Raw genomic sequence first — 25,243 nt, forward strand, 5'->3', positions numbered from 1 at the left:
TTGTACCTCCAAAAAAAAAAATCCATAAAATGCTTTATGTCTGTGTAGCTTCTCAGACGTCCAGGTTATGGTAGTCCAAGGAGCTGGGAAAGAAAGTGACAACACTTCTTTAAGTTACTTAACAAAACTTCAAGAAACTTAAAGAAGTCACTTCCTTTCCCAGCTCCTTAGACATAAAATGCTACTGTCACTTCACACTGGCTTTAATTAGGACTTGGGTGTCCATTTATAGATTTCTTTTCGATTTAGATTAAATTTAGGGAAAATGAATCAAACTCTAATCAATTTTCCCAATATCTCAGTTTCTTCCAGTGCTTTCACTTTGTGACACCTGTGGAGTTTGAAGGTAACAAAGTCTCCCATAACTAACTTTGACAGTTAACAAGCAAGAAGTGTTATTTTCAAAGAGTCTAGGGCTTTTTGTAAAAAATGAAACACTGCTTTAGATCTTGGAGTCTAACAACATCATAGAGTGTTGTCAAAGTTTTGGACAGCTCCCACTTTCCAATTATATGTGGGAAACTATTAAACATAGAAGATATCACGAGATGGTCACAGTCTGCTTCACTGTTCTCTGAAACCAGGCAGTAGTGGGAAATTTAATCTATAAGGAACATTTCAATTTTCCCACCATTAGTTTCTGGAGATTTTAATTAAGCTAACGCTATAAATCTCCATTTTTTCCTCATTTCTCTGCTGTCCCTCTTTACACACTGTGAGCTCAATCTGCACACTGCATAAAAACCAGCATGCATGGGATATGCAAACAAAATCTTTCACTGCATTAGCTTGAGCACACACATATGATGTAGTGTTTATATTAGAAGTAGTGTTGCTTCGCGGCAGTAAATAGTCTGCACCATTCAGAGCTGCAAATGTCTGCTCAAAAGGGGTTCTCGCTATTTTTTACTCTCTAATAAGACAGATTAATAACGGTGAAAAACTGCATCAATGGAGGAGGAAATGAATTCATTATGAATGTTCTTATTCATGTGTCTGATCATTTCAAAGAACCACTCAAGTGGCACAGGTCAGGGATTATTCATACACAGCTATGAGATAAATCAAAATTCTGACATGGCAGCACCTTTTTTAGTTGTACTTATTACACAAAGTTACCAAAATTATTTCTTCATTACTGCTTAGCTTGGACATGATTAGTGTCTCTGGCTCATCATACCAAAACCAGAACACACTGAATAAATACCTCTTAAACTCAGAAAAGAACAAATGAAAAGCTACACTTCTCTACATCATCGCTACTTACATGAGTACGCTTTCACTTCAGTGCTGAAACTGCGACTTCAACTGTGCCAATGCTTCAGTGTATCTAGACAACACAGCTCATTTGATTTCCGGTTTAGCTGTTGATCTCTTAGGATCGGGGACAGCCACAGTCTTTTCCATGAAATGTCCTATAAATACCTGCGCAGGATTCTAGATTCTGATAAAAGTCTTTCTCAAGCTTATAAAGCATACGTACAGTTTCTGTGTAAGTTCAAGTCTATATTGTATATGTTTCAGATTTATAATCTTTGTTTTACCAAGCAACTAGGTTTTGCTTGATTGGCACTGTCAGTCTGCTACACATGGGAACATTTGGCAATATGTCAAAGGCAATACCTCCAGCCAGACACAGCAGATGGCTGCCCCTGCCTGAGCCTTTCCTGTTAGAAGGGAGTTTTTCCTTCCCACTGTTGCCAAGTGATTGCTCATAAGGGGTCATCTGATTGTCAGGGTTTTATTTGTATTATTTTAGGGTCTTTACCTTAGGATATGAAGCGCCTTGATGTGTGCACTGCAGTTTAACTGTATACCAAAGAAATATATTTAATCTGTGGCCTATGCAGCAGTGCCTTCATTTTTTAAATGTATTTATTTTTTAATTGTAGCCTGGAAGCATGTTCATTTATTTTTATCTAGGTGAGCACAACATTCTAAAAGAAAAGGTGTTGTTAACTACTGATTTCATAGCAAATACCTCAGTCAACAGTGAATTAAATTGTCATTTTTTAAAATATAAAAAAAGCCCTTCATAACGACTTTGAATTCTCTTGGGAGTTTTCTTGTTTTGCGTAAAAGGTTTGCACAGAAATTTATGGTTTATTTTGGGATAAGTTGTCATGATGCTTTAACTTTTTATCTACCACCATTGGCAATAATTATTTTATCTACTTTGGTTCATCAACAAATGCTTTGCAGGTATTGCCCACCTGGCCTGGTGAGTGTCAGGGAGGGTGTGATCCTAAGTCATGCCACCATACAAATAAAGAGGCTTTTTTACAGCTTTGACAGCAGGATTTATTCTGCTTCCTTCACCAAGGAAACACAAACAAACACAACTCCTTGTTTAAGGTGGCATGATAGATGTCAATACATTGTCAGGAAGTGCATGAATAACCTTAGCCTTAGTATTAAGGTTTCGTGAATCTCGTGTCCATGAATGTTCTTCTTCTTCAGTTGTATTTGACCTAATTAACGATTATTACAACAACAACTGAACATTAGTTCACTTTGGCCATGTTAATCCAACATTTTGTCCGTGTACTATAAACTCACAAGTTGCTAGTAAAGCCCATTATTAAATCATATGTGCATTAATTACAGCATCTATAACTCCTCTTAACTCAACAACACAGAAAGAAATTGGTTCACAGACTGAAATTTCTTTATTAGCCCAATTAACTTAAAACAATTTATGCTTCATTAGCACAACTACTGTACTTGAAGCTCACTTTACCTGCTAGCAACAAGTCCATAAGTGTTTATAAACTGGCAATGCATCTGGACACTTTTTTAAGTTTTATTGTTTTTTATAAGTTTTATTGATTTTGCATTTTGTATTATGATAGCCATTTTTGCTTGGAGTTCTTTCTCGGTGTTATTTTTACAGCCTCGTTCCTCTTTTTAATAATACCTAGACAACAACTCGTGAATAAAGCGCATTCCTCTGCTAACCAAGCATTCACATTTTGATGTTTTTCCAATTATCTCACAAGCTGTAATTCTCCGGAGCTGCAGTTCAGACTGGAAGTTATTAAAAAAAACCAAGGAGCAGAGGGGGGCTCATACTGTAAGTTTATTTTCTCATTCTTGGTCAGCAACAGGCTTTAATATTATATTGCTCTCAATCTTGGGAGCAAATCTTCTCTTACAAATCAATACTTAGCTTTTTTCACACTTTTTAATTCTGCTTCCTTTCTTTTCCTCTGCAGTTTTGCTCCCCTATAGTCACCCTCTTTCCAATCCAGAAAACAGGGCAGTGGAGTAATCTCCATGCATGCCAGTGGAAACACTCTCTCAGCATTGCAATCTGTGCTCCACTGACCCTCCATTTGAGTTGACCCTTTCTATCTCCTTTCTGAGTAATGGGCTCCAGCCTGAACTCTCTAGTGACCTGTGGGCCCCTTCAGCCCTTCCTTTCCTCTCCGCCCCATCACACTGCTCTCTCTCACTTTTTGTCTGTGGCCAATTAAATAGCCGTGATGGAGGTGATGGAGCCCTGCTGGTTCGAGTGATTGGAAAAACCCCATCTGCTCCTGGCCCACGGTGTGAGTCGGAGGTTCGTCCGTCTCCTTTGATCTCCGCCGACTTCCCTGTGTCCAATAAATCATTTTCTCAGCAAGCTCAGCCTCTTTGACTGAGGCAATCAAGAATTTCCACTTTATCTGCCGCTGATATCAAAGCCAGCTTTGCCGTTAAACACTAAATGGTGATTTTGAGATGACCCCAGGACAGGCCGAACCACTTGGTGAGCCAAGTCGGATGTGATTTATTGTATATGTGCATGCGCCAAAGCAAGCGAGACACAGTGCAGTGCAATCACGCAGAGCGGCACAGATTTACACATCAGGCCACCTGTGCCACTAAGATTAGCTGTCATTTTACAGCATTTTCAAGGATTTCCAGATTTCAATTATTTACAGTCCCAGTAGTCAAGGAACACAGCTGTAAATGTCCAGTAAGGTACAGCATCAACAGTTGGAGCAGCTGGCCCAGGCAGAGCTCTCTCTTCTTTGCATGTCCACCCAGAGGTCTCAGCCTCTTTTCCTCTGAAGGGTTAGGAGGAGCAAGATCAAGCGGTTTCATTTCCTGAGTCTAAGAAAGATTAACAACCTAATGTAAAGAGAGAAGTTAAACCTCTCCACTTTAACTACAAACAGCCTAATTTTCCATACAACCAAAAAGATAGAAATTCTGTCAATGAACGTTAAAAGCAGTAGTGTGGCAAAGGGCAGCCCTGGGAGAGTCTAAATCCCACCAGGAATGGGTCTGACTTGGTGCTGGCAATGTGCGCCAAGTTCTCCCTCTGTTTGTACAAGGCTCTACTGGCCAATAAAAACAGGCCAGAGCGCTCATACTGCAGCTCCCCAAAAGATGCCCCGAGGGATGTCATAGAATGCCTTATCCCAGTCCACAATACACATGTAGGCTGGCTGGGAAACTCCCATGCACTCTGAAATATCCATGAGGGTATAAAGAGCTGGTCCAGTATTCCAAGACCAGGGCTAAAACTGCATTGTTCCTACCAGATCAGTTTGAATAACAGACAGAACCCTGCCATATATATTACCAGGTAGGGTAAGGAGTGTGATCCCCTGAACTTGGAGCAGACGCAGTCCCACTTTTTGAAAAGGGGAGTCTGTCCCTGCCTTCCACACAGTGCTGCAGAGGCATGTCAGCCAAGAGTGCCCCACAACATTCAGCACCTTGATAAACCACTGTCCCTGTAGTGGATTAGACTCAGCCCCTCCTGAAAAGTCAAACATTACAGTTTTCCAAGTATAGAATTCCACATTTCACTGTACACTTGTCATTTAATACATATTCTTTGGATGGTTGTGTTCTGGTACTGGCAGTACAGGCCTGGAGGAGAATGATCATTTCTTGGTTGAATACAGAGAAATTTAACAGTGGCACAATTCAATCATAGGAACAGTTGTTCTCTAACGTTAAAAGTGTTAAAGTTTGGAAGCACTGGGAGCTTGCATATGAATCCCAGCCTCTCCTGTAACATGTAGAGGTGCTTTGTTTGCCTATCATATACCCTAACTGCATTAGGGTACGTTTAGACTACAATTATTCATAAACTACAAAATATCAAAGGAAGAAAGAATGAAAAAATGGAGAAAATTACAGTGCAGACATGGAAAAAGGTCACACTTTAGTGTCACACTGAAAAAATGTCTTCTGTTATAAAGACACCCTGGGAGAAAAACACACAGTGTCTCTCTAAAGAGCCACAAGCGCCATCTATTCACATCACTGTGAACTTGCATCACCACCGTAGACAGCACAACTCTCTGCCTCTTCTCACTTGTCTAACAGGGGAGCCGTGACCTCTCGGATCCCAGTAAATTTACGCTTGCACACACAAACCAATTACGCACATATTTGAAAGAATATTATTTGGTCACAACTGAGTGCGCATATACAATTGCATACAAACATTTATGAGCTAAATCTGCTGCAGCTGCGACTTTATATGTAGACACGTGTACACCTACAAGCGCATTTGCATGAAAACTCACATATTTACACAATTAAAATCAAACCCACCTAACGTGTAGCTACATCCCTTCCATTACCAGTGACTCCTTCTCCCTCCATGCTTGAATTGCTCCCAGTCAATAGCTGCAAATCCCCTCACAGCTTATAATCAGATGGGGGACTATTGGAGCTTAGCTAATGAATGCACAGGGATAATATAATCTCAATAATCTCTATGAAGCCTCTAATTGAACCATATGCTAAATGTGATGTATGACTTCATTAAGAACTGATGTCTTCTTTTATGTGTTGCCGTTAGTGACCTTGACTGGCTTAGTGCGTCACCGTCGAGGCGAGGGTCCAATCCTGTTAAAGCTATTCAGTGAAGCTGGCACGTCGCAGCTGACTGTAGGATCAGCCTAGATGCCAAGTTGAAAGTAATGCTTCAAACTTGGAATGAGTTCTGACACAGGCAGGAAGGAAAAAGATTTTCTAGTGTAACAAGTCCGTCATGATCTCTTAAATACAGTAGCACAATGAACACAATGTGATTAACCTGTATTTGCTTAAAGGTGTTTTTGACCTCATCCAAAAATTAAATTAGATTAAATCAGTTTTACCTCTGAGTATCATTTTAAATATTTAGCAGCTGCTGCCTATATATTCACTTAGCACTTTCATGCACAGTTACATTTCCACTCGCATAAATATTGGTATCCATTTGGGGGTTCTGTGACTTTCTCAGGGAAGTTTCCCCACACGTTTCTTTGCCAAGAGTTTGAACCACCAAACATCTGCCAAGAACAGATAAAAGAGCTATATATGATTTAGGTAAGTGCACTATGAAGATAAATAATATTGTGAAAGTTTTGAGTGAAATATTCAAAGTATGTTTTTAAGCTGTTTTTCTTACTGATTACTGTTTTAGTCACTCTTTAATCTCCATATTGTTCCTTAAAATCTGAGTAAACCTGTGTTGTCTCACAGAAGAAGCTGAAAATGTTTTTTCTCTTCTTATATCAATTAAGGAAGCAGTTTAGGTTTCACCATTAAGAATAACATCAAAATGTATTTGGACTGACATTTAACCTGCCCGGTAACAAGATTTATAATTTCATAATTTTATCCTCTTTCATTTTTTGAGATAAACATTCATATTAAACATGTTTCAGTAATGAGATTAGTGTATGTATCCCTAAATAATCCTTATAAATGTATTAAAGCTCAGTCATCCATGTAAAGAAAGTCACATTTTTTCATCTGGACGTAGCGTTTTCAGTGGGGAAAACGTTTCATCACTCATCCAAATGACTTTATGCAAATGTGCTGCTTATAAAGTAGGGGAAACCTGCAGTTTGCTAAGCGTGAAAAAGTCACTCGGATGAATAACGAAACAATTAATCCCTAAAGAGATCGTCTCAGGTTGTCATTTCTCACTGGAAACACAGAATCTTGCAGTTCAAATCTTGTGTTTGCAAGGAGTAGCCAATCAGAAGAAAGTCAGCTTAAAAAGAGGGGAAAGGCGATAAAACAGCTTGTTTCAGAGCTCCAGTATAAGGAGAATAAGGACTGAATCATGAACAATGCAAAGATACTATAGTAGAGTCCAAGAATAAATCCGGGGCTGGGGCGGGGGGCAGCAGCCTGAGCAGAGAAGCCCAGACCCCCCTTTCCCCAGCCACCTCCCCCAGCTTGCCCAGGGGAACACCAAGGCATTCCCAGGCCAGCAGAAAGATATAATCTCTCCAGCGTGTCCTGGGTCTGCCCCGGGGCCTCCTGCCGGTGGGACATGCCCGGAACACCTCACCCAGGAGGCGCCCAGGAGGCATCCTTGTCAGGTGCCCGAACCACCTCAACTGGCTCCTCTTGATGTGGAGGGGCAGCAGCTCTACTCTGAACCCCTGGCTGAACTTCACCCTATCTCTAAGGGAGAGGCCAGCCATCCTTCGCAGGAAGCCCATTTCTGCCGCTTGTATCTGCAATCTCGTTCTTTCGGTCACTGCCCCACTTCCCCGAACTAAAAAAATAACTAATTGTAACTCATGTTAACCCAGAGTTTACTAGCAGTTGTTCCACCACACAGCCCCAAAAACCCACCAGGATGTAGCCTGGCACAACCTCAGGCTAAAGAAGTAAAAGCCTAGATGCACATCCCACTGCATCTTAATGTTAAATGACTGTAAGTGAAGAGTTTAGTGAGCCTTTAAGAACTCCAGCTCACAAACAAATTAGGGAGTACTACAGTACGTCTTTTTGGTCAACCTGTATTTTTCACTGAGTTTCTTGATTGACTGCTTCCTATGACACTTGATTCAACACTTCGATTGAAAATGTTGATTCAAAGCTAACATAAACTGCATGTTAATGACTCATATGCACAGACTGGCACATATATGCAGTACTTTCATCTTAGACAGGAAACATGTTTATCACCCTGCCCTCACAGTTGCTCTGCTCTCTTGTTCAGAAGCTGCCCTGAGCTACTAAGTATCATCCTGTAGTTCTACCCTTAACTGCTTTATTATTTATGAACATTGACTGAAATCAAAAGCCCTCTTACTTATTTCATCCTTTAAAGATAGTATGTGGACACACACACACACATCTCACAAGTTTCATGATATTCATATTGTGTGAAATAAAAATCCGTCTGTTTGCCTTTGGGGTTGTCAAAGTCAGATTCACGTGAGCGCTCTTCCCAAAACTTCACACATGAGTACATTCAGAGTCTCATGTCAGGTTAGTCAGCTGAAACAAGGGAGGCGAGGGCGGGGGTGGAGAGGTTTATTATTTTGGAGTGTTTTCTCATGAATTAAATATGTAATCAGGCACGCAAACACAGCTAGACAATTTCTGAGTTTTAACTCCTGTGAAGCCATGCCAATAACCGAGGGAAAATGCCTCTTTAACAGATAAATTAGCATTATCAGAGTCACAGCAATTTGGAGCTCACGCCCTTTCCCTACATAAGGAAGTTAGTTAGTTAAGCTTCAAATTTCCCTAAAACAACAAAAACAGGAATGATTAAATATCGCTTATATTATAGTCTCAATAGGAATTTTAAGGCACACAAAACTTATCCTGCACATAACTGTGTGAATTGTGGCTGCATAGACCTCCACAAATTACATTAATTTCAAATGAAATGAATTGAATGTCATTCATTTCATTTGAATGACATTCAATTCATTTGGCCACTAGAAGCATTGCAGAACAACACTGCGACACAAAAGACGCAAAGCCCTGACAAAATGGTAAAATGGACTAGTTCTTATATAGCGCTTTTCCACTCTTCTGAGCACTCAAAGCGCTTTACACAACTTGTGCATTCACCCATTCACACCCATTCACACAAGCACAACTGACATTCACACTCCGATGAATGCATCGGATGAATGCAATTTCGGGTTAGTATCTTGCCCAAGGATATTTGGCATGCAGACTAGGGGAAGCCGGGAATCGAACCACCAACCTTCCGATCAGTAGATGACCTGCTCTACCACCTGAGCTACAGCCACAGCCACCAAAATATTACTTTTGTTTGTAGTTTTTCGACTGATCACATGATAGATAGATAGACAGACAGACAGACAGACAGACAGATAGATAGATAGATAGATAGATAGATTTCAAATTCAAATTTTATTTGTCACACACACACAACCATACACAGTATGACATGGGGGTGAAATGCTTGTAGCTGTGCAATGCCCGACCATTAAATGACAGAAGAAAGTTTTACAATATTTACAATTTACAGTTTACTACAAAATTTACAAATTAACTTAGGAATTTACAGTAAAGAATGTGCAAATAGCAGAAGAGATTATAAAGATAAGGATTATAAATTATAGGAATTATAGGATTATAGGAAATGTGTGGTGGTGCGTGTGGTGACGTGTGTGAGAGTCCAGTCTTATAGTGACGTGTTTAGGAGAGTCCAGTCCTACACCTGGTTCAGGCCCCGAATAGCCTGGGGGAAGAAGCTCCTCCTCATTCTCTCTGTTTTGGCCTTAAGGGAGCGGAAGCGCTTCCCAGACCTCAACAGTGAGAAGAGTCCATTGTTGGGATGGGAGAGGTCCATCATAATCTTCCTAGCTTTGGACTTGCACCGCTTGGTGTAGATGGACAGCAGGTCAGGGAGCTCTGATTGAATGATGCGTTCTGCCGAGCGCACCACCCTTTGCAGATCTCATCTGTCCTGCTTGGTGCTGTTCCCAAACCAGGTGCAGATGTTTCCCGTCAGGACGCTCTCGATGGTGCAGGAGTAAAAGTTCTTGAGCACCTTCAGTGGCAGATGGAAGTCTCTAAGTCTTCTGAGGAAGAAGAGACGCTGACGGGCTTTCTTAACCAGGGTGTTGATGTGGCAGGACCATGACACCCAGGTATCGGAAACTGTCCACTCTCTCCACTGGCGTGCCACTGATGATGAGGGGCTTGTAATTCCTCGCCTGCTTTGTAGTGAAGTCCACGATCAGCTCCTTAGTCTTGCTGATGTTTAGGAGGAGGTTATTCTCCTGGCACCAGGTCTCCAGGTTCCTAATCTCCTAGATAGATAGATAGATAGATAGATAGATAGATAGATAGATAGATAGATAGATAGATAGATGTCATGCCTTATTCCTGTACCAAAGACATCTGTGGCACTGACTTCTCACATCAAGAAGACCATGGAAAGACTCATCCTCGATCAGCTCCGATCTATAGTCAGACCACATCAGGATCCCCTTCAGATCGCTTACCAGCCCCTTCTCAGAGTCGAGGACGCCAACATCTACCTGCTCAATCGTGTCTACGCCCACCTATATCAGCCTGCAGGCACTGTGAGGGTCATGTTTTTTGGTTTTGCCATTGCATCCAATACCATCAGGTCAACCCTCCTGGGTGATAAGCTGACAGCGATGCAGGTGGATGCCTTTCTTGTGTCCTGGATTGTTGATTATCTGACAGGAAGACCACAATATGTGCGTCTTCAATATTGAGAGTCTGAAAAGGTGATCGGCAACACGGGTCCACCATAAGGGACCGTCCTCTCCCCTTTCCTCTTCACCCTCTACACCATGGACTTCAGCCACTGCACAGACATCTGCCACCTTCAGATGTTTTCTGATGACTCTGCTTTGGTTGGATGCATCAGCGAGGGTGATGAGATGGAGCACCAGGCTGTGATTGACTTCTTTGTTTAGTGGTGCAAGCAAAATCATCTGCAGCTTAACGTGACAAAGACCAAGGAATTGATTGTGGACTTTAGGAAGACCAGGAAACATGTGAGCCCTGTTCAAACCAGGGGGTCAATTTGGACATTGTGGAGGACTATAAATACCTCAGAGTACACACTGATATAACATCTGTAGGACAATGGTCGGGATTTTCTTTGAGTCTGTTGTGGCCAGTGCCATCCTCTATGCTGTTGCATGCTGGGGCAGCAGGTTGAGGGTTGCAGATTCTCCATAAACTGATCCACAAGGCCAGTAATGTTATGGAAATGGAACTGAACTCCCTTAAGGTGGTGTCGGAGAGGCGGATGTTGCCCAAGATATATACATGCTGGACAATTCCCACCCACTTCATGACGCGCTGTCCAGTCCCATCTGCGTGTTCAGTGAGAGACTGGGATTACCCATAATGCACCATGATACAAGAAATCATTCCTGCCTTTGGCTATCTCCCGGTACAACTCCTCCATCCAATGCACAGTACACAGTGCGATAGTTACACCCTTTTGCACATCCTCTACAAAGTTTTACAGTTTACAGTAAAATGCCAATCATAAATATTTAATCTCTGTAATATTCTGGATATTTATAACTGAGCTACTGTATATGTTACAGCTATTTCTTATATTTGCAACTTTGTAATATATTATTACATATATGGTTTGATTTAGTTCAGTCTGTTACTGTTCTTATTGTCTTGGAGCTACTGTAACCACACTATTTCCTCAAGGATTAATAAAGTATTCTGATTCTGAAACGTGCCAATCAAGCAGTCGGTGTGTTAGTGCATGTGTTAGAGGAAGTGCTGCATATAAGTACTGTATAAATGGGTGAACGCGGTTTGTAGAAAGTGCTTTGAGTGGTTGAACTGACAGGATAAGCACTATATAAAAGCAGTCCATTTGCCAGTTCATTTCCTTGAGGACATACAATTTCAGATTCTTGTACCTTAATAAACCACAATATCATGTTTCACTTTCCAAAAAGGCATGATGAAATAAACCGTCAATTGCCCATTTGCTGAGTTACAGCTAATGGAGCAGCAGCCACAGGCTGAGCCAAGGAATGGCCAGAGGCGGAAATGGCTTCAATATGCTAAGTCTGGCTACTCCTCTGGCCACTGCACACAACCAATGGTAAACCCATTAGGGGACTGTACATAAACCTCAAAGAACTTCAGTTACATACAATAAATGCTATTTTTGTAGCAGTGTTGTTATGGAAGCATTCCTATGGCTATCCTACATATTTGTAACAGCACAACCAATCATCTATTTATGTAGCCTCATCAATAATCGAAAAAGAATAACTCAAGAAACTATTGCATATTTTTTTTAACCAATTCACAGTTACATTAAAAAAAAGCTTTTAAGCTTATCATATATGAGTCCTAATGGTTCTGTAATTCTGAGCAAGCGAATGATTTAAATGAGTGACCAAATGCAAAGTTGCACTTGTGGTCAGCTGACAGAAGTGCATTAATTAGTCTCTTACCTTATTTCCAGTTTTGTCCTTATCATATCCAGGAAAGAAAAGCAGACACTCGAGCTGCTAAATATTCCTGCAAATTCATAAATTCGTAACCACACTTGTCTCCCGTCTGCTGTTTAGTGATTGTTACGTTGTGTAAAGTGGGTCTACCAGCTGGTCACGTTTGATGTGAAATAGCCCAAATACACTAAACCAGCAAGATACAAAAGGCAGAAACGCTGCACAAACTTGTGTTTGCTTATGATCGCCTCGTGTAGGCTGATATCTGAAGCCGCAGGGAGTATAGGATCTGGTTTCCTATGATGCCACAGGTTCCACATCCCTGCACAACAGCTCCTCACATATGTAATCACAGTGACACATGCTTCCACTGGGGTCGGGCAGGGACATGCCTAAATGGATGAGGAAGCTATTATCACCTCTTCCCAGATGTTCTTGGCAGAGTCTTGGGCTGATGTAGCAGTGATAGGTTTTTAATAAGCACGCCTGATCATACGACTTCATTCCACTTTGAAGCAAGGGAATACAGCCGATGTTTGGCTGTAAAATGTATTCCGGGGGCAAAGGAGTAACTTACTGATGTAAGAGACAAGGTGAAGTCATGCTGTTTGATTTTTTTTCCTTTGCATGGTTGGAAAATTCACTGCACTCCATGCATGATGTAAAACACCATGAATATAAAGTAGTGTGACCACACTCTGACTTCCTCTAGCTCGTTTTGCTCCTCATACTATCAAAACTTCATCCTGTAGAGCCTTGAGTGAATGCTTACACAAGCACGGAGCACACGAATGCCAATAAAGTGGGTCAGGAAAGTACAACTGGTACATTTCAGCAGCATAACCTGTTTGGCGTACCGCAGGTAGTGTGTGTGTGTGTGTGTGTGTGTGTGTGTGTGTGTGTGTGTGTGTGTGTGTGTGTGTGTGTGAGTGAGTGAGAGAGCAGGAGGTGCTGGTAGGATTAAAAGTCCTTTAACAGCAACAGTAAAAATCAATGGAGAGAGTTTGGTTGTCAGAACCAATGAATCAGGAGGATATAGCTCAATACGCGGATCAATGGCCCAACCTATAATCATTGTATTTCTCGCTGCTAAATGTCTTTCCTGATCATTGTTGGGAAGCAGAGAGGAGCCAAAGGAGATAAGGAAAAGGTGAGAGAAAAAGCTCCTCATGCAAGTCCTCAGATGTTGTACTGCTGGATGGCTTATAAATATTGTACTGCTTTAGTGCTGAGAGAGTTTACTGTTCCTTAATGTTCCTACTTCTAGCGTTTGACAGGGACCTGGGTGACAAGTTTTACACTCTGCATCATTTATAAATGAATTTATGGCAAGAATGCACTACATTTTTATGCAAATGTACTAGTTTCTATTGCTAAAAGATAGAGGAAAGTAGAAATGCAATCCATTTGGGGGGGTTTTGCTTTAGTAAACATGGATGCATGTTAATGTATGTCAGTTCTCCAAAAGAAAAGAAAACCCTGTGACTCACTGAAAGTGATGAGTTTTCTGCATTGCAGCAACAGCAATTTACTTGGCGATGAAAAGGAGAACTGAGCAGGGAAGGGTTTCATCATAAAGACAAAAGCAAAATCTTTTTTTCACAAAATAATTTGAGAAGTAAGGGCTGACGAGCTGATGGATTTTGACCCCTCGTTACGTCATAAAAAAGGCCACTTATAAATATCTGGAACTCATTTGTTGTTAACATTCATTCAGCAACATTCAGTTCTCATATTTAATGCACTGAGTTTGTGTAAAAACCCAAGCTACTTTGACAAGGGCCACACCACCGTGGTTTCACATACTCTCGGTCAACACTGGTGAAGATCACAGTCATCTGATTATTCGTACCTGACCACATCTGTGTTGTTGGAATATATCAGTTCCAACGGTAGTTTCTTAGTTTTTCAGGTAACAAACTGGGCTGTGACGCAGCATCTGAAGCACCATCTCATTTATGACACTGGAACTTGGGTTGGTATTCAACAATTTATCAAACTGAAAATGACTTCAGTGAATAAACAAGAGTAAATATGAAGAAAGACTGTCTGAAAGTGTGAGATTTTGCTTTTCACACACTCTGTGACAGCCGGCTGCATACCCCCGTGTTCAAGTGCGGTCAATTGGAACAGCTAAACACTTTCGGCCTCACATATGGTCGGGTAACAAGCCTTGCAAGCTGGTCTGCTCGAAGCAGACTCTACACAAGTAACTACGAATTGTCCACCAGGCATTAAAGTCTGGGTTTGTAAGAATCATTGTGCGTGACAGATATGTAACTTACACTTCATGGGGTTTGGGTAGATTAAAAGGCTTTCTGATATCAAAACAGCCAAGAGTAAATGCAATCACAAAGTGCTGAAGACGTATTTGAGACAGAAAAGCGTTTTATGCTGTGGTTCAATTTAGCTCACCTGTGAGGAGTGCAGCTTTTTCTTCTTCAGAGAATAAAATTTCTTATTTCCTCTACGTTTGTATCTCTTGAACAACGGCTTCATATGCAAAATGCCATCATCTTGACAAAAAGACAAACATCAGAGTAGCAGCGCAGATGCAATCAAGGTTGTGATTTATTTTTCCAAAGATCTCATTCTGCTTCAGCAAATCAAAGCTAAGTCAAAGACAAATATTACAAGGACAAAAGACATATTCAAACATTATTAGATGAGGTAATGAGCAGTGTTTTAGGAATACTACGGCTTCAAGCCCTGTTTAAGTGTGGATTCTCAAATTATACCGTACAGGTATGGATGGTAAGAGTTCTGTAGGTCCAGTAAAACTTCTGTCACAATGATGCGAAACATCCTCCAAACCAAACATACACTATTCAATTAGGGGTGGGTTTTGATAATCGATTCATCGATTAAAATCGATTCTGGCTTGGATAACGTGATATCGATTCATTAAAATCCTGAATCGATTTTTTAATATAAATTTATTTTGCCTGAAATGCCAGAATCTCAGTTTTGACAACCACCAAACATTTAAAACAGTAAATGAGAGCAGGTACACAGCTTCTGCACAAAGACGTAAACACAAAGCGCGGACCCGCAGATCAGAATCAGTGAGACGTCGCCTTTCTCACCCGACGGCACGGACATGGTCGGGGCTGAAAGCCAACAGCTCGCTGATTTTGATGTTTCGGCGGGTCCGCGCTTTGTGTTTACGTCCTTTTTGCGCTGATTCTAAAGCTGTTAGTTTGATGTCTCTCCAAACAATATTGACGAACCAGCAGCAAAAGAAGATCCAAACTAAGCTTCACATAAACATCGTCATGAATTCACTCTGACTTTTACTGTTTTGCTTCCACCACGATGCACAGCTCTCTCTCTCTCTGTCTGTACTTCAACAACAGTTTCCCGTCTAAAAATCTGTTTTCTGCATTATTCGCTTGCTTGCTATCACAAGTCTACCGTTGTTTACAGGCTGTCGGCCGCTGTTTTTTCCCTTTTACTTACTTCCGAAAAGAAAACCTAATTTCTGCCGTTCAATAGGCTTCTGAACAAATTTAAACTTTTTAAAATTATGCAAAATGCAAAACGCAGTGTCTCTAATAAAACCGCTGTAACTTCAGAGGTAATGTTCATAAGTTGATTAATGGTTTTGTTTCATTTTTGATGTACTGCAGAATATTTTTATAAAATCCCAGAACAGGAAAATCACCTTCATGTTTTTCTGTGTTTTATCTTCAGCTACTTTGACACAAAGGCCTCTGCTGTGATGCTCACACCTTTGATAAAGTCTTGTGAGTGTCAGCTTCCTTTTTATAGATACAAAAATATGTTAATGTACTGATCTGAATTATAATATTTCTGACTGTCTGAGGCAAAATTTCCCAGATTCAAATCGAATTGAATCGAATTGAATCGAATTGAATCGAATCGTGGATCGAATCGATTCGGGACCTTGTGAATCGGAATCGAATCGATTCTAGAAATCAGTGACGATACCCAGCCCTATATTCAATATGCCAACATGTGGCTCAAGCTATGGCTTAATACATGAAAAATGTATTAAACTATTCATCTGGACTGCATTCAAATGTGGGGCACTTGAAACGACGAGTTAAAAGGAGGACACAGGAAAGTGGGAAAGACGAGGAAAAATGCATGTGCATTTATTTTTCAAATGTAAAAGCATCTCTTGGGTAAGGAGTGGCATACTTTGAGACGATCAACAAATCCAAGTGTCCTCTAGGCATTTCCTCTTTCTGTTTAGTTGCTCACTTTAGCCATTTCGTTCGCTGACAGAGCCGTGATAAGAAAGTGGCCATTTTCACACACATTTTGTTCTTAACCTTCCTGAAACACATGTCTGAAAAAAACTATTTCCTCAAGCCTTTTGGGAATGACAGTCCAATCCCTCAACTGATTTTGCAAAGAAAAACTCATTAATGAGACAGACATTTTTCTACACAACTCAACAGCTTAGTCCATAAGAATATTTGGAAGCAGCTTATAAAAAAATCCTCCATGGATTAAACAAAAAGGAAAGCTCAGTTTCTTTTTTCTTTTTTTTTCTACAGAGCGGTAAAAAGAGTATTAGACATGCCCCACCCACACGCACAACACGCACACAAATGCCCCCTGACTCTCACCCACCCCCTGTGTAGATTGAAATGTCAGCAACGCTTTGGATTGTTACGGTCCACGTTAGAGCCTGGCTCAGGATTAATGTACATATGGGAAACAATGGAGCATCTACAATGCTCACTCAGGCAGATTCTCCACATCCCCTCCTACTGTAGCTGCAGTGGGATGCATGTGGCTTCTCCTTATAAAGAGACGGGCACTTTGATGTAGAAAGAGAGGCAAGGGGGCAGAGGGACCGACAAAGAGGGAGTTTAACTGCCTTTCATGTCTCCCCTTCCCTGCACCCCAACACTCCACTGTCTTGCCTTAAACAAGCCACTAAAGCCAGACACATCTACGGGTTTTGCCACTGGAGGCATGTCAGTGCCACAGATTGGAGCAGTGGTGGTGGTTGCTGCTGGTGTTGGGGGATTTTGTTTCATCTTCTTTTTCCCCCTAGAGGTGCAGTTTCTAAAGACGGCCACAAAAACAAGCAAGATAAAGAAAAATCGGAGTCTTGGATAAAAGGTTCAGGGAGCTCAGTATTTTGGCTGCAGGCAGCACTAATTAACAGGTCACTCCTATGGAAGAAAAAAAAAAGCGCATGTACAGTTTTAATCCAGCTACTTACTGTTGAGTTGGGGGATTTCTTTATTTTTGTCCATATCTCACTATTGGACTAGTAAATGATGTTCTCTGATACAAGTGGCCACCTCCTACAGCTACACTCTCACATACAACTTGACGCTTTGGTGCTCTCGGCACTCCCATTCACTCTGAATGGAGTGATGTTATGCATTGTTGAACTGAAGTGTGGATCCGTTGTTTCACTTTACCTGCAGTAATTTCACCCAAGAGTTCTGCAGAGTTTACAGTTCCAAGCACAATTGCAGTTTCCAGCCAATCACATCAAAGGCAAGGCACTCGTTTATGTTGCTTATAGCTCGGCTTTAAAATGAAGGACAAGTTGAACTTTGCAAAGGGACGTTGTAGAAAACCTGATATCAGAGGCTGGGATAGCTGCTCTGTGGATACATCTCCTTTGCTATGGAAGTGCTCGCATACTGCACAAACTTTCAGTTATGTAAGAGAAAGACAGTACAACAGCGACTCCTCACACAGACTGCATCTGAAATAGTCTACAAGTTAGTAAGAGTTGTGGGCAGAGTCCAACTATCCTATGGAGCAACATAAAAGTACAAAAACAAACTGGGATCTCTCTGGAATCATCTCTTGTGTACAACCAGAATGATTTAAACATTACAACTTTTAGTGAAATGTAAAGACTGTACATCTTAGAGAGCACAAAGCACAGCTCAGTGTTACTTTATTTGCTGGCTTCTTATTTTGAAGCTTCGTACAAAGTCTTTGTAATATGATGTGCTTAATCAAGCTGACATAATGGCTCTATAACAGTTAACTTGGCTTCCTTTCATCAGCAGACAGGTTAATTAATTCACGGAATTATTAGACAGTTAATTTGTTTCATGAAATGATTCGATTTTCTTTCATTTCATGACTGTAATTGAAAGTCTCAATTTGACCAGCTCAGTCAATGCAGGTGTTTGAACCTACAGCAGGGTGAATCACAATGCATCCAAGAGAAGATACAGCCTGCTGCTTTAGAGTATACTGAATCTCCCAGGGATGTGGATTCACATCAGTTCTCTCACACTGGCAACAATGCAACAAGCAGATTGGTGCACAGATCTAAAATGATATTGTACGTCCATCAATCAATAATCAATTACTTGATGTGCCACATGCAGCACGCTCCTGTGCAGCTTGAGATCATTGCTTAAAAGATTTTTCACAGTTCAGACATACACAGCACAGACAAACATCATGTGGGTCAATCAATAATTCCAAATTGCGTTCCTCTATGGTTCACAAAAGATTGGCTTTGAAGTATATGTTATACATGCACTAGAGAAAATGTTCACTTTAGACCTCTGTGAAAGAACTTCATGAACCATAACCATCATGAAGGCAGAATTATTATTTTTTCTTGTCTTTTTCTTTCTTTCTTTCTTTTCTTTGTTGCTGCAAGGCTAATAGCTGCTCCTGGTTTAAGCTAGGTATACCTGGATGTGATCCTGCAATTTCTACAGTGACAACTAAAAGATGAAATCACAGGTTAAATGAAAAAGGAAGGCTCTGGTAAGATGAGTACTAGACTTGTGCAGCTTTAACTCTTTACCACTTACATCTGCATTGGGATTTGCAGATATAACAATGACTTCTAAAGTAAAGTATTCTTTGGTAATAGCCATATAACACTAACACTGATTTAAAAGTAAATTTGCTCTTAAATTCACAGTTCTCTTATTCAAAACTTCCCCCATGAAATTCACAATAAAAGCTTTAACTTTAATTTAACTCAATTACAAACATAATGACATTATAGTGCACAGGGAAAGAGTACGTACAAAAGATCATATTTGACATGATGGAAACAGTCTATTTTTAGCATTCAGGTTTAGAAAAAATCATCAGTAATTAATTATTCTTTGTTAGAGTGGTCTCAGATCAATTTTGAGATATACTATTATATTAGATATATAAATTAACAGTCAAATAAGACCATACTATTAAGTCAACTTTGTCTTGCAAGATTTTATCTCAGTAATATTCTTGTTTTTACACCTACATTATTTTATTCACATATAGAGCTTTTAGTATTGTATACTCAATGTGTTACATATAACACATTAAAGTCATGATGCCACTTTTAAATAATAAGTCATCATCATAACTTCCATATTGCAAAGAAAAAAACATCATTTTGAGCTTGGAAGAGCAAAGGTTTGATATTTTAGGAAATGTGATTTTTACTTTCTTGTTTTGAAATAAGAAGACTGAAGGCTACAGTAAATTATTTTAACTTGGCACAAAGGCTGGAAACAAACAGCTAGCCTGGCTTTGTCCAAAGCAAGTAAGTAAATAATTATGCACAAAGCTTAATACACTATTGACTGGGTGCTAAGCAACACTAACACTCTCTAGTCTGTACTAAGAACTTCTCATCGTGCCACAAGAGTAGATGGGTGTATTTTCCAAAATATTGATTGATTTAACTAATTATCGAAAAGTCCATTAGTTTGCAGTCAATTAACTACCCGATAAACTGGCTAATTGTTTCAGTCACACTAAAAAATACAGTGAAATGGAATTATCCAGTGTTTCATGTCCACTGGTTCATTAGTGGAGGAGAAATTTGGTATTTTCTCAACCATGCCTGTATAAAATGCACTGGGCTGGTCTAAGCACAGCAAATAGAGCCTATAGAAAAAGGCACCTTTGTGTATTTATGAATAACTTTATTTTCAGATGCTTCCACAGTCTGACTCGGGCATTTAAAAAAAACACATATATGGCTTGTGTGGGGAAAAAAAGTTCACAGTGCATCCAGGTGAGACAGGGTGCAAATCTGAAAGAGAGCTATTATGTATCAATCATTGAAAAGAATTCTCAATAACTCCACATGTCCTTGCAGTTTGAAGGACACAGCTGTATCAAATGCACTAGAAAAGCACGCAGGCTGAGTGCAGACATTTACATTTATATACATGCATTTAGCTGATGCGTTTTTCTGAAAAGCAACTCACAATAAAGGCGACATTAGATTTAGCTCGGACGTTTACGTCACTTATGAAGCAGAAGAAAGGTCACAGATGGAGTATCCCGAAATAATCCACTGGTGTTTCAGAGATACGCAAACGACGTGGATATCATTGTTCACTTCCCCAGAGAAAGCTTTGTTTTCACAGTTAGTTCCAATTTGTTTTCAGCTGCTGCTTTAAGGAGAGGTCCTGGTTTGGGTTCCAAACATTTCTTAAAGCTCCACTTTAAGAAATGGCACAAAAGTGAGCCCAATGCATTAATTAGGTGTCCTGATGAAGGCTAATGAGCGGGACTGAGATCAGGCTAAGTGATACTGTAAATAGAAAATGTGAGGAGAAATCCGTGGAAACAACAGGACCTAATAACATCAGCCAAGCTGATTTCCCTTATGGAAAAGGGGTCAGTGCACTAGGAGGTGTTCCATCTCGTCATTGACTGTGGAACAACTGAGCACCACCAAAAGCAGACATCCACAGACATGGATGATACCAAATGTTCAATTAATCTTATCTGGTATAAGGTCTCATAAGGTCTGAAAGATGTTGTGGGAGCCAATTTATATCAACAAATTATTATTGTAAGCACATAAACTTTTTTACAGAGCGATGTACTCCTGCATGGGTGCACTGGTTCTTAAGTGGGGACCAGCAGGAGCCTTTTAAAAGGATTCTCCAAGGTCCTAAACACAGTGCAAAGTTGTTTGTTTTTGCTATTTTATATTGCTACTGGAATATTACCACAATGATAGAATGCATTAAGGTGTTTTTTTTTTTCCCTTTAAGCCTGCCTGCACTAGGGTATCTGATGAATCACAGGTTTCATTCCACCTACGGAGGCTGTATGATTCTCAACCAAAGAAACAAACAGCAACAGCACTGCATTAGAATACAAGTGAAACCAAGCTCCCTTCTACACATCTGAAGCAGTGAAATGTGCGATCGAATGCAAGGCTTTAGGCAGTGATTTGATAAACATGCACACGGACTTAATGTGAGCACTCGGACATTCATTTCTCCTGAGACGGCAGAAAGGCTAAAAAGGAGAAAAATTAAATACTTTAGTGGGAAACTTTCTGCATCTGATTCCTTAATAATCTCTGTTTAATATATTTTTTTGATAAACCGTTTTTCTAAACATCTCATTATGTAACTTCCTCTCCTCTATCCAGCATGAACCCTGCCACTCGCCCTAGGACAGCTGGGATAGGCTGCAGCCCCCCTGCGACCCTGAATTGGATAACAGGAAAAAATAAATGGAAGGATTGATTGATGGATGGAATTCTTTATATGGATGCTTTTGTGAGAGAAAGGTTGTGGTATTGCGATGCAGCCAATCACCTTGCAATTGCAATATTTATCCTGCACTCTCGAGGTATACCATAATTGTCTACTCTGTCTTGTGCAGAGTTCATCATATTATATGGCAGCTACGACTCAGGCAGGATAGCAGGCTGTCCACCAATCTTAAGGTTGTGTTTTAATTCCTGGCTCCTTTAGTTTGCAAGCAAAACCATGCTCAGACAAGATGCTGAACCTAAAAATTACCCCTAATATGTCATTTCTGGGTGAAAATCTAAAAATTGTATATATATATTTAAAAGGTACTACCACTTTGACTTCATTGTGTCCATAAAAATATCTAAATCACCAATGCATTTGTATATCAGTGCAATCTTTTCAGCTTCAGGACACCGTGACATTCATATGGCAGCACACAGATCTAATATTAAAAGAGTCATTTCCTTACTCAACACCAGGACATGTGCCTGCAATTGTTGGGGGCTATATTTAGGAGTGTATATGGTGCTCTAGTTACAATTTCTAGCAGCTGGAGTGAACTCCATTGTGGAGATAAGGCTCTTGTTTTGTTTTGTTTTTCTAGATTATACTGTTCAATGTTATCTGGACAGTATCAACTTCAGTGAAATCATAGTGACAATACTTTCTGCATTTCTTTGTTACCATGATGTTCTATAACATAGTTTTGATAAAGGCTGTGTTCCAGACCGAGTGCTCAAAGTTTGACAAATATGGAGCTCAAACAGCAAAGAAGGCTTGCAAATTGGTTGCATTATGGGAAATGGAGGATTTGGACACAAGAAAGGATAAAAATGGCAAATTATTCACCTCAACTAGAATTCAGAGGTTCCTTTTCGGTCTCTCTCAGGAAAATCTCTGAAGTTCATGGTGATTGTTTTAATGTTGTGTGTTATTGATTTCAATCATACATTGGTATCTACTGTACTGCACAACAGCGGAATATTTGAATCGGGGCCCAAAAGCATAACAATATCGATAAGGAATGGCTGCAGTTTGGTGCGTGTGTCAACTCTCTCAAACGGCCACTTCGCCCGCACCCATCGCTGGTCGGGAGCGTTCAATATCACTTCTCACTTTGTGAAGTTAGGACGGCTCTGCGCTCACGCTCTTTTTTACAAAACACGCCATTATGCGCCCGCTGTGTCCTGCACTCACCCTTTCATCTGCAGGCTCTTCCAGCGAGCATTCGTCAGCGCGTCACTGCTGTTTAAACGCAGGCAGGGAAAACGGGAAGAGCTGTCCTCCCTCCAGGTGAACGAGTGTGAGCGTGTGGGTGTGTACGCTGATTGAATGGTGCATTATTTAACGATGGAAAACTGATCTCTTTCGGTGAGCAAGTGTCCCGCTCCCAGAGTTGGGTTTTCACCTTTTCCCTTTTTCACTTCTTCTTCCTCCCCCATTATTTGTTTGACTGGACCCCATTACGGAGGGAAAGGAATATATATATATATATATATATATATATATATATATATATATATATATATAGCACACAGCTGCCGAGGCAGCACCTCGTCTTCTCTGAGGATTTCTTACTTACAGTAGTCTCGACAAAGTAGCTGACAGGTAAATGTGCTTACATGGTTGAGCGAATTTGTGAGAAATTGTGCGGTGCGTGGCAGGCATTCAGGGTGACTGATGGAGCAACAATCTCGCGCGCACACACACACGCGGAGGCAGAGAAAGACACACTGGGAGGAGAGAGGCAGGCAGGAAGGTGCTCACTAGTTAGAACAGCGAGTTTTTTTTTCTGTCCGCACACTCACACACACGATTGTGAGGTTGTTATACATACACTACAATTTAGCTGTCATAAGCTGTCAAAGAAACGCGTTTCCCAAGCGTGACGGGAATGTAGACTCTGCGGGTTGAAGCGGAACACAATTGCGCACATTTTTATTGGAAACATGCGCAATGTATTAGGGGAAAATGACAAATAAAGACCCACGTGTGAGCGCCAGTATTTATTTACGCATTTTTTCTGGGCGTAAAGTTGCTTAAACGGGCAAAACAAGCGTCCTGTCACATTCACCTGAATTGCAATCTCTTCATTTTTCTCACATCTCTTATCGATCATGCGTCACTAATCCTCCTGGACCCACATTGACTTGTGCGTATCAACCCGGAGTGAGCTGTGCGTAAAAACGCACCTGGCACGAACACGCAGAACAGCGATCCTCTACTATTCCCCACATTTGATTCCCCCAGTGTACACACACACACACACACACACACACAAACTCACCCAGGGTGTGAACGCAGGTCCTCCCCGCGCGTCTCTTGATGTTTGTTCGTGTATCTCGTAAAAAGAGAGTGGAGAACCCGGGCAGCAAAGGCGTTAAAGAACTAGTGGACGGCAGCTAAACGCCGCCGACTTCCCCCCCCTTCTTCACCTCTTCCTCCTCCCTTCTTTTACTGCTTTCCTCACTCCTCCCCTCTTTCCCGGGGCAGGTTGAACAGCGGCTGCAATAATCCAGACATTGTTCTCTTCATCAGCTCGTTTTAAAGCAAAGACTGGACTGGAAAGGACTCCCGATTCTCGTTAACTTGGGAGTTCTGAGGAATTCTCCTTTCAGACTGGAGGTGCTGTCCAGTGTAATCCGAGCTCAGGAAAGGTCTGAAAGAACAGCCCACAGACTTACAAAGCTCAGAATGAAGCTGGAGTCAGACCTGGAGTTGAACTATGACTGCAGGTGGCGCAAAGGGGAGAGAAAGTTTGCTTTCAGTTTAACTAAAAGAATAAATTAAATAAATAAATAAATAAATAAATAAAACTGACACTTGGCGAGAAAATGAAAAATAATCCCTGCAGGACTGGTTCTTCTCGCACTTGCCTCTCACAGATCAAACTCCCTTTAGAGGGACCCTAGCGCACCTGCGGCCGGAGTGGAGACGCGCAGGTATCCACAGACTGAGCCCCCTCCTCCCCTCTCTCTGTGGATTTGATTCCGCGTTATTATTCCGACTCTCTCTGCGTGACAATCATCACTCAGTGTCAAGCCTGGCGTTGCTTCTCCAGGAAGCTAAGGAAAGCGTCTCTGTTCATCGTCGCTCTCCTCTGTGTCTCCCTCTCCCTTTTCCCCCAACAAGCTCCGTCCATCCGCTTTCTATTTAACCACGCCCCTCTCAGCAGCCATTGGCTGGAAAGCGGAGAGACCGAAGACGGGGATGGTGAGGAAGGCTGCGATGATGTGTTCTAAGAAAAGGGGGGAGAAAGGGACAGGAAAGAAGACAGGGTGGAGAGAGGTGGCATTAGATAAACTACGACGGAGGTGAAAATGGGAGAAGTGGGATGCAAGAAAGGTAAAAGGGGAAGGAGAGTGTCCCAGGAAATGAGGATAATGCAGTTTGTGTGCTATGTGTGGATGGATGGGTTCATCGGGGAGGGCAGTTCGTGCACTGAGCTCTGTGTTTGAGCCCAGAGGGACAGGCCGGCTAATGAACGTGAAAATGCGTCCCTCCTCTTTTTCTTCTTTAGTTCATTTCTTTTACCCACTAAGTCACTGGCAGTGCTTTAGCCATATTTGACTC

General features: G+C 41.1%; 1 protein-coding gene across 3 annotated transcripts in view; it reads right to left on the minus strand.

Moving 5' to 3' along the window:
* brinp2 (bone morphogenetic protein/retinoic acid inducible neural-specific 2) overlaps nucleotides 1-24,800 on the minus strand; it is a 292,899-nt gene extending 268,099 nt beyond the window's left edge. For all 3 annotated transcript variants that reach the window (XM_082514232.1, XM_082514233.1, XM_082514234.1), the window contains exon 1: nucleotides 23,958-24,800. The gene's annotated coding sequence lies outside the window, so the exon portion shown is untranslated. The remainder of the gene's footprint in view (nucleotides 1-23,957) is intronic.
* Nucleotides 24,801-25,243: the final 443 nt, after the last annotated feature.

The sequence above is a fragment of the Aulonocara stuartgranti genome, assembly GCF_965226115.1.
Source record: "Aulonocara stuartgranti genome assembly, chromosome: 18".
NCBI lineage: Eukaryota > Metazoa > Chordata > Actinopteri > Cichliformes > Cichlidae > Aulonocara > Aulonocara stuartgranti.